Genomic DNA, 10,464 nt, shown 5'->3' with positions numbered 1-10,464 from the left:
TTTCTTTGCCTGCTTTGTGTGTATTTTGATTCATTTCACCTTTTCAGCAATACTTTTGTCTTCTTCAGCCTCCTCTATACATTTGCACTGCAGTAGAAGGTCTTGGCTACTAGCTCATTTGCTAGATTTCCAGTTTTCTGACCTGGATGCAGGTAGGGCCTTTGTGCATATATACATATGAGTGCTTACAGTAGGATTCAAAGAGCAACACAAATCAACAGCACAGTATTCTAAAAGACAGCAGCTAGCACATCTTTCTGAGGCTGTCCAATACAATGCTCCCCAGCCACCTACCAGAATAAGCCTCCAAACAGAAGCTGAAAAGGGAGACAAAGATTCATGCCTTCTCTTCTTGCAGTTTACCCACTCCAGCATGTAACTACAAAACCATTTCCAGTTCTGTTCCAATGTTCTAGTTCAAATTGCCAAATGTTTTGACTGAAAGAATGAAGTAAATTAATTGATGGAGACCATAAAGAGGAATAAAGACCCTGTTCCAGCTGTCTAAGTCTTATAGGAGAGCTGAGAGAACAGAAATGGAGAAACCAGCATCTCAGAACTAAGAAGAAGAAGAATGTTTTTTACAACAAGGTTGGTGAGATACTAGAATAGGATGCCCAGAGAGGTGATGGAAATCCCATCCTTGGAGACATTCAAGGTCAGACTGGACTAGGCTCTGATCAGCCTGACTAAGCTGCAGAAGTCCCTATTCATTGCTGGGGAGTGGGAATAAATGACCTTTAAAGGTCCCTTCCAGTTCAAATAGTACTATAATACATTCTTAAAACCATTCTTGGTAAAAATAAAGCATCCTTATCTATAAGATTTACACAGATTTGAAAAGGCAAATAAATGGCAAGCAAGTTAGAACACTTTATGCAAGCACAAATTTATAGATAATGTTCAAAATTCAGCACAATTACCTGAAAGCATATTTGTGTAAATATCCACTTATGGTTTATATAAGATATTGCTTATAAAACTATATACTATATTACAAGCACTATTAACAGATAAAAAACTGTCTGTTGGATTCTCAAATAATCCCACCAACTTCAGCTAAAACTGCCCTTAGAAGATTAACAGAGCCCAGTCCATAAATGTTAAGGTTTATTAAATTCCATCTACAATATCCTATTCTATGCCTCCCTCACTCCTTAGATCTGACATATACTCTTTACTTCCACTGTTTATCATTTAGCTGACAGCTCATATTTCCAAAAAATTTACACGGGGGTGGATATATTTTAAATCCAGCTCTGTCACTGTTTGGACAATTCCCTATTAATTCACATAATACTGGAAATTGTAGCATGACTTCCCAAACAAAATTTTTTTTAGTCAGTAAGATCAGCTCCTTTTCTCATGCTCGCTCCTCCAATCAAAGACAAAGGCATTGCACTTCCTATAGGGAACAGACTATAGCCCATGATATCACCTTACCTATCTCTGTCATGGTAAAGCCAAAAAAATGACAAGTGTGCAAAGAATTGCACAGACAAATTTTGAACTCTGGCCCTGGGCAGCTTGTTTAGCTGGATATTGCTCCTGCCAGTCTGAACAGCCTCTACGCATGATCAGTATTCCTATCAACATGAATTTCCAATTTACAAAGCAATATACAGTTTTTCTTATGCAGTCAGGTTCCTCATCAAACCAGAACTATTTTATTTCCCTGCTTTGGATCTGTCTCTTGTTCCTACTGCCATCTGGATTTCCGTCCTGGTTTTGGCCTTTTATCATCTCAACTCTCTAGTTATGTGATTTTTGCTCCTGTTTTTTACCTGGTTCCTACGTTTTGCCTCTGGATCACGATTAACAGATGGCCTGGACATTTTACTCCTAAATGTGTTAATGCTGTTTTTGTGATGCTTGGATTGATGGGGAAAGAAATAAAAGAAAAAAAAAACTTAGAAATTAAGCTCCTCCCATTCATTTATTGACAAAATACACATATAGAATAAACTGCCATCTGTAGTTGAAAACTTTTAAATGTACCTCTGCAATGAATACCCTTTGAGTGTGAGCCTGATTCTTTACATAGTGAAGAAGGAGAAATAGGGGACTCCCCAGAAGCATTCTAGGCCAGGCTGGATGGGGCTGTGAGCAACCTGGTCTAGAGCAAGGAGTCCCTGCCTATAGCAGGGGGTTGGAACTAGATGATCTTAAAGGTCCCTTCCAACCCAAACCACTCTATGATTCTATGATTCTTTTCTGCTTATTCTTTGTCTCTTTTTGTCCTAGTCCTCAGGCCAAACAATGTTCCCTCAGAGCAAGCAGGATTGCTTTCAGAGCCACAGATTCCAGGAAGTGAGGCCATACTACTGTATGTCACCTACTTCAGTGCACTAGATGATGTTAAGATTATTTTATTTACACCTAAGTGTCACCAATTCAGTGTGGAATTCACTAACATCAACACTAACTACAGTTCATCAGATATTTCTTTCCCTACTCACTTTTGCTCATTTTCCATCATTTTTTTCATCGAAGGAAGTAAATTTCAGTGAATCATAACCATTGTGTTTCTGCCAGTTCCCATTCAAGTGAGGTTCGCCTGAGCTGGAATCACACACCTCTTCACCTGAAGTAGGACCTACAGCAGTAAAGAAAAAGCAGAGTGCCAAAACCACATCTGTGGTTCTACTGTCCTTATTTTGATGAATGTTCCGAAGACTAACAGACATAAGAAAACATTCACGTGGGACCCAAAACTGAAGTTTTTACTGAAGTTATTGACTTAAGTAAGCAGCATAGCTAGTTTAATTAGCCACATAATTGTGTAAAACACAGTTAAACATATTTTTATCAATTCCGTCAGTTCGCATAACCTAGCACACCTACTTTCAGCTGGCATAGGGCTCCACACCAGCTAAGGAACTGATGAGGTATTTGTAATAACAGTCTTTACATTCCTGTCTCAACAGTGACGCAGTGATGTGCTAATGTGGCAGTGTAGTTAGTTGCTGGTGTATGAAGTGCAGCTAACTAACAATACACTGCCTAATCACCACACACAGTGCTAGGTGGACACTAACTGCACAGCTTCACAAACACTGCTCCTATTTCTTTTCACAGATCTTCATTTAGAAGATTTGCAAGGCATATTACTTGCTTCATTTGTGTGCTCCTATAATAAACAGATTTTTTTTGCCTTCTGTAAAATGCCAAGATGAGGATAAACTTAGTATTTTGTTGCATGTGGCAGTGTGTGTGATAGAAGTTTGCAGTGTAACATGAATCAAAAGGATTCAATTGATTCAATGAATCAATTTGCTCCCAGCCCACATCCTCCTGAGAAATAATACTACGTCCTATTCAAATAGTGCTTCCTGATGAGACTACATGCAGATTTTTAGGACATCTATGGTCACAAAGTAAGTTATTTTGTGAAGCAAGTGGAGAAGAAAAACTCTAAAATGGACTAAAATGGATTTTTTTCTATAGAATGGAAAGGTAACTACTTTTTCAGATATAGCCTTCAGGTAGTTAGTGAAAATTTCTAATTATTCATTAAAAATAAAACTAAAATAACATTGATTGCATTTGCCAAATATCACTAAGCAGAATTTAAGAAAAAAAAATTTAAATCATGTAGTTTTTAGTTGTCATTATTCAGCTTTGAGAAAACTTCCAGAGAGTTTAAAGTTGTCTGAAATCACTACTGAACTAATAACTAACTGAACTAATAGCTACTGAACAAACTGCCTATCTCTTTCAAGTATTTCTAAACTCCTGCTGCCTTGGTATCTATGTGCAGATGAAAAACAGAGACTGAATTAGTCAAAAGTTCTCTCAGTTCTTTGGATAACGGGAATATTATTCCAAAAGTGAGCCAAAAATACATATAAAATTTAAAAAAAAAAAAAAAAAATCAATCAAGATGATGCAAAAGATTCTACACATAAAAATAGCAGCCCTCCAGTTTGATGCTAAAGATATGTGGAGCAGGATAGCGACTGCATGTTAGCTGATGTTAAGAGTTTCAACCAGCTAACATACACTGCCACCCCACCGCACACTGCTGGAAATCCGATCTCTAATTCCGACCAAAGTGCCCGCCTCCACACAGCGGCAGTCTGTCCCTGCAGCAGGTGGCAGTGCGCTAGTGGCTGCCCCATTCAGCACAGCAGCCGCTAACTGCACACTGCCTTCCCACCACAGGGTCCATGCAGAGTGAGATTTGTCATGAAATGCACGTGCCTAGAAGACATATTTTATTGCTTACCTAAATTCAGCACTGTTTCCTCTTTTGAGATTCGTGCTCTAAAGTAAACATGCATACATATATATATATATATATATATATATATATTCAAGCAGTAAATAGCTTCATGGCACATATAAGTTTCTGATTCGGTAAGACTTGAATTACAGTAGTAACACAAAGCCCATGTGGAGTGTGACAAGAATCAGATCCCAGACTGTCAAAAAAAGGAACAGAAAATTGTTGTTAACAGATTCTCACATGCACCAGTATGTTATCTCCACTTCGTATTACACACACTTGTTTCTGTCCTTTTTGTCTATGGGCAACTACATCAGTAACTGCAGGATCCCAGGCTTGACAGTAAATGAGCCTGGAGTCTAATTCATGATAGTATATTTTCTTATTCTGAAATAACAATTATCACTAATTACTTCATAGTAAAAATTAACTTCAGGTGTTGAGGCACACTGTGCCTCCATTTACAGCTACAAGAAAAGCCTGAAGACCCCAAGAGTCAAGTTCAGAGATACAGGATGGGTGGAGGTAACACTTTACCCCCAGCACTCGTGTTGATGGAAAGCCCTTTGAAACAATGCTGAAGACATCTGCTGAGTTAGATGTTTTATATCAAATTGAGTGAATAACAAATGCGAAGCTTTTCCCTTGCTTCTTTAAAAACAGCTCCTAGATCACTCAAATTAAATTGCACCGGCCCTGAATTCTCAGTACAATACACCAGAACATTATACACCAGAACATTCACTTGCCTGAGTGCTGCTGTCAGCAGCTGCAGAACAGCACTGGTTTAACAGACTTGTGCTGGTTCCACAGGATGAGCCATCTCTGCCGTTCCACGATGCTCTTGAGCGAGGCAGTCTGGAGCGCCGTGAGCAGCTGTTGGCACCTTGGGACAACAGCCAGCTAACACGCACTGCCAGGCTGCATCGTTCCGCTCCATCTCAGCCACCAGCTGCCTCCAGCCCCTTTTCTTGGAGCCCCATCTCTGCTTGCTTCCACAACACAGCTTTTCCCCTGGTGTCACCTAAGTACAGTATCAATTTTGGAGTGATATCTTCAGCATGCTGATGGCAACGCTTCTGTACCATGCCCATACCTATGGGCACACTGCTTATCTCCCACTTCAGCACTTTCAGTGTGGTCATTGTTTGTTACAGTGCCACCCACTCCATCACGTAGTCTCACCAGGTTTTGTTATTGGTGCCCTCACACACAAAGTACCTGTGCCTTGCATCCTGCACTTTGGTGATGGTTCTGAATCCTCCCCTCAACAGCTTTACCACAGTTTGTGTTATTTAGCATTTCAGATCCTGCAGTTAAGAAGGTGTAAGTATTAAGAAGAAAGTAAAAAGCTGTTTCTCAAAATCACATTCTAGAGCCTCCTCCTTTCTCTCCCCCAGAAATACAGAAAGGGAGCACTTCAGCACAAGCAGCCAAGAGCAAACATCTATTCTGCCCTTACCTCAGCCGTTTTCTGTACGTGTTGCTCCCTGCTCCACTCAAGGGCTTTTCCAAGCACACTCATAACTCTTCCTTGAAAGAAAAGAGGCATGGCACTCAGTGGATGCGCGGCTCCCAAAGGGGCAGCAGCTCCTCCCCCTCCATCCCTCCATCCCATCCCTCCTGGATGCAGACAGGTGCAGTCCTCGGGCAGCGGCAGCCCCGCATCCTCACAGGGCGCTGGGACCCCAGGCGCCGTTATCCATAGCCGGTACTCCTCCGCCCTCACCCACCCCCGGTAGACTTTCCTCCTTCCCAGTCCATTCCTGCTGACCTGCTGAGCCCTCCGTTTGAGCGACCTGAGCGCAGGGCTCCCGCAGTGGCACAGCCCAGACGGCGGGCAGGTGTGAGAAAGGCCGGCTCCAGACACGACCCTTGTAGGCAGACGGCCCCGGGGCAACGATGCCACCCGGCCTCCTCGCACTCTCCGCCGGCCGCCGGCGCTCTTTAAGTGTCCGCGGGCGCGGCCGGCGAGGCGGGAACCCACTGCTGGCCCGGCCCGGCCCGGCCCGGCGCTGCCCGCCGGCGGGACGCGGCGCGCCCGGGCTGCGCGGCGGCGCCAAGGAGCGGCGGCAGCGGCAAAGGAGCGCGGCGCGGCGTGGCGGAACCCCCGCGGCCGCGGGTAGCGAGGCGGGCCGGATCCGTTCCGTGCCCGGGGCAGGCAGGCGATGCAGGACCCCGACGCCGGGCGGGGGCGACGCGAGGCCCGCACCTGTCCCGTTCTCGCGGTGCCGGCGGGACGGGGGGCTCGGCGCGTGAAGGGCAGCGCGCAGGGCTGCTTCTCAGGGCTGCTGGCAGCTTGGGCCTTGGAACCCTGTTGGAGCAGTGTTTAATCGGACCCCAAGAAATAGCAGGAGAGAAGAGCAGTTACCAGCACACTTTTCTTCTGCATTTTATTCAAAGTAAGTTCTGAGCGGTACTTTGTCGGCGTTTGTCGCATGCTCCAGCTTGTGCAGTTACACCACTTGAGTTCTCAACTGGCAAGAGTTAAGGGACACACAGCTTGTCAGGAAACCCATTTTTCCTCATGCTAACTTCTAAGTTTTGGAATTACCATTAGAATCACAGAATCATTGAACCATTTGAATTGGAAGGGACCTTCAAAGGTCATCCAGTCCAACTGCCATGCAGTGAACAGGGGCACACAGCTACACCAGGTTGCTCAGAGCCTGGCCTAGCCTGGCCTTGAATGTCTTCAGGGATGGGGCATCCACCGCCTCTGCAGGCAACCTGTTCATGCCTCATCATCATTATTATAAAAAACTTCTCTTCTACCCAAGCTTAATCTCCCCTCTTTTCATATGAAACCATTTCCCCTTGTCCTATCACCATAGCACCATGACTGCTGAAGGGTCTGTCCCCTTCTTTCCTGTAGCTCCCCTTTAGATACTGAAAGGCCACTCTCAGGACTCCCCAGAGTCTTCTCTAACCAGGCTGAACATCCCCAGTTATCTCAATCTGTCCTTATCTGGAGATGTTCCATCCCTTGGATCATTTTTATGACTCTTCTCTGAATACACTCCAACAGGTCCAGGTCTCCATGTCTCATTAAAATGTTATTTTCCAGGACCAGGAATATAGTGCCACATATGGACTCAAATTTCCCTTATTTATGTTTTCACTTTTCCCCAGAAGAAGACTTTCCAATTGGGAAAGTGATAGTTGACCAGAGGAAAATTTTCCCTGAAAAAATCTCTTCATGTCATATCCTGCTTTCCTTGTCGATTCTATAGCATGATGTCTGGATCAGGAGATCATACAAGCAAGGCAAGAGTGGAGAATATATATTTATTAATAGCTCTGTTCTCAACAAAACTTAGACAGCAGGTTGTAGAGCTGTTACGCCAAATGAGTGAAAAACTGTTTCAGAGGTGTCATTTTGTCATCTCACGGCTGGTAAGGAGACAGTAAAGGACACGCAGGCTATCAAGTGGCTGAGTCACTCAGAATCACTCTAACACTCAGTGTAAAACAAACAATAAGGAGAGCAGGACTTACGCCACAAAGACTTGTTTGCCAGGTGTTCGTTTAACTGAAGATGAACTCATCTTACCGAAGTAATACTCAAGCAAGCATTGCCAGCCAGTGCTTCTCTGCACAGTCACCGCCTGTAGACAGCACTGGCAAGTGCTGCAGAACCAGCTCATGGAAACAGTCACCCATCCATCAGCAAAACTCAAGCAAAGTGCATCCAACAGTTACTTACCAGACTACTTCCCAGGCCTCTAACAAAGCTTCAGCTTCCTAAAACTTACTGAGAAGTGTATTTCAGATGAGCAAATCAGTAACAGTGCAATTTTAAGTGAGAATAATTTGCCTCATAGTGCAGTGCTCTAAAGGGTTTACCATCTGAGAGCTTATGGCTGCAAAATGCAATAAAAACCTGAAGTTTTTAGAGTCAGCAAGCATTTGTTTGAGTGAATGAGAGTTAGAATTAATCAAACTTCAGTGGAGGAAATGTTTAAAAAAAACTTGAAACATCCTTAATCTAGAATAATTATTATGAAACTGTTGTCCATTTGTCAGAGTCAAGTCAGACTCTGTTCCCAATTTTATGAATTTAAAAAAAGGGAGAAAGAGAGAGGGAGAGAGAGAGCTCTGATATAGTTGCAGATTGCTCTGTAACTTCACAAGAAGTCTGCTCAAAATCTTCTCAAGAAACCAATTACAAACACTACCAGAAGTCTCCTGTGGAATATGATAGTTATTCTGATTTTCTGACACTTTCAGGATACATTTGTACAGTATAAGCAATTCCACATTCATTAAAGGTGACTTCTTCATTGAAGTGCGCAATATTTTGGGAATGATGTGATAAGTGAGAGCTCTATTGCCACTTACAAGCAGGGAATGAATTATAAACAGTGCAACTTGGTTTTAGAAAAGCTGCCCACAGGTGAGCATGTAACTTGAAATACTACCAGCACTTCACTAAAATTTCTTCAAAATGAAATTAAATGATCAAATATCTTGATTTTTCTCTCACTTTTTCTCCTTTTAAGCTCCACATTATGGAACACATGCAGCCAATTGCTCCATTATTTCACTTACATAGAGGAAATGTGGGTTTGCATTGTTCAGATTCTAGCTCGCTGTTAAGCACATTCCCTTAAAATCAGAATGTAAAAACCATGCAATTTGTCTTTCTGGCAGCAGATGGTGCTAATATGTTTTGATTCACCAAAGCCAAGTTCAAAGTCTTGCAATTGCATTGTGGCACCCCCCCACTGTCAATACAAGCTGGGGGATGAAAGGATGGAGCACAGCCTTGCTGAAAAGGACCTGGTGGTGCCAGTGGATGGGAAGCTGGACATGAGTCAGTAAAGTGCCAGCTCAGCCCAGAAAGCCAACCATATTCTGGGCTACATCAAAAGAAGCAGGGCCTTCAGGGCAATGCAGGTCATCCTGCCCCTCTACTCTGTGCTGTGAGACTTGGCTTGAGTACTGCATCCAAATGTGGAGTCCTCAGTACACGAGAGACACGGATCTGTTGGAGCACGTCCAGAGGAGTGCAACAAAAATGACCAAAGGGGTAGAACATCTCTCCTATGAGGATAGCTGAGAGAACTGGATCTGTTCAGCCTGGAGAAAGGCTCAGGGGAGACTTGAGAGTGGTCTTTTACTATCTAAGTTTCAATACCTAAAGATGCAGTAACACAACAGACTCATTAGCATTGTCTGCAGTGATAGGATAAGAGGAAATGGTTTCCGACTAAAAGAGGAGAGACTTAGAAAATAGAAGAAAAAAAGTTTGTTGCAATAAGGATGGTGGGGCAGTAAAGCTGGTTGCCCAGAAAGCTAGTGGGTGCCCCGTCCCTGGAGACTTTCAAGGCCAGGCTGGACAATGCTCCGAACAGCGTGACCTAGCTGTAGGTGTCTGTTCTCATGGCAGGGGAGTTGGACTGGATTAAGAATCCCTTCCAATTCAAATGGTTCTATGATTCTATCAGCTTCAGCATACTCTGAGATAAAATATCATTTTTTTCGTTTGAAGGTGAGATGTGAACATGAACAGCAAGCTTCACAAAGTCACCAGACAATTAAGGCATGGCAGAGGCACCACATTCAGGAAAAGGTGAATTAATCACGTGCAAACTGAACAAGAAGAAACAGGAGCACAGGTGTCTCAGTATGTAATAATAAGGATGCTTATTGACAGAGGTGATGCTAAAATATGCTTACTTCTAACAAGTAAAAAGGTCACAAGATCTCATCATTAAAAACTGTCTTAAAGTAATAGATCAAAGATTGTCTCCATTTCAGCAAAAGAGAAACAAAAACAAGATTTCCAAAGGCTAGAGAAACTTTCCTGACTAAGGAGAACAGTGAACATGGGGTGTGCCCTGGTATAAAGCAATACAAATGGTTTTCCAGAGAGAGTATAGTTACTGTCTGTGATACCCAACTGGAGAAACTAAAAGAGCTGTAACCAATTGTGCAAGAAAGAAAGGAAGTGACTTTTTTGGAAATTGAACAGATAAAACTGAATATGATTCATAAAGAATCTCTGTTGCTCTTTGAAATATTAAGGGAAAATTGTTTAACCCATTTTGATGAAAATTTTATTCCCATCAGCAGTTGCAAAGTGATGAGAAGTTTCTGGAAAGTGTGGCTTCCTGATAGCTTGAAATGGAAGTATCTGTTTTATGAGAAGCTCACAGTAGTCTTGAGGAATTGAAAGATTTTTCTTCCTGTGTTTATTTGTGGTTCTCCCTAGTTTTCAGCCACTATTCCAG

Source organism: Tympanuchus pallidicinctus, unplaced genomic scaffold (genome assembly GCF_026119805.1).
Source record: "Tympanuchus pallidicinctus isolate F22 unplaced genomic scaffold, pur_lepc_1.0 scaffold9, whole genome shotgun sequence".
Classification (NCBI taxonomy): domain Eukaryota; kingdom Metazoa; phylum Chordata; class Aves; order Galliformes; family Phasianidae; genus Tympanuchus; species Tympanuchus pallidicinctus.
This window is presented reverse-complemented; position numbering follows the sequence as displayed.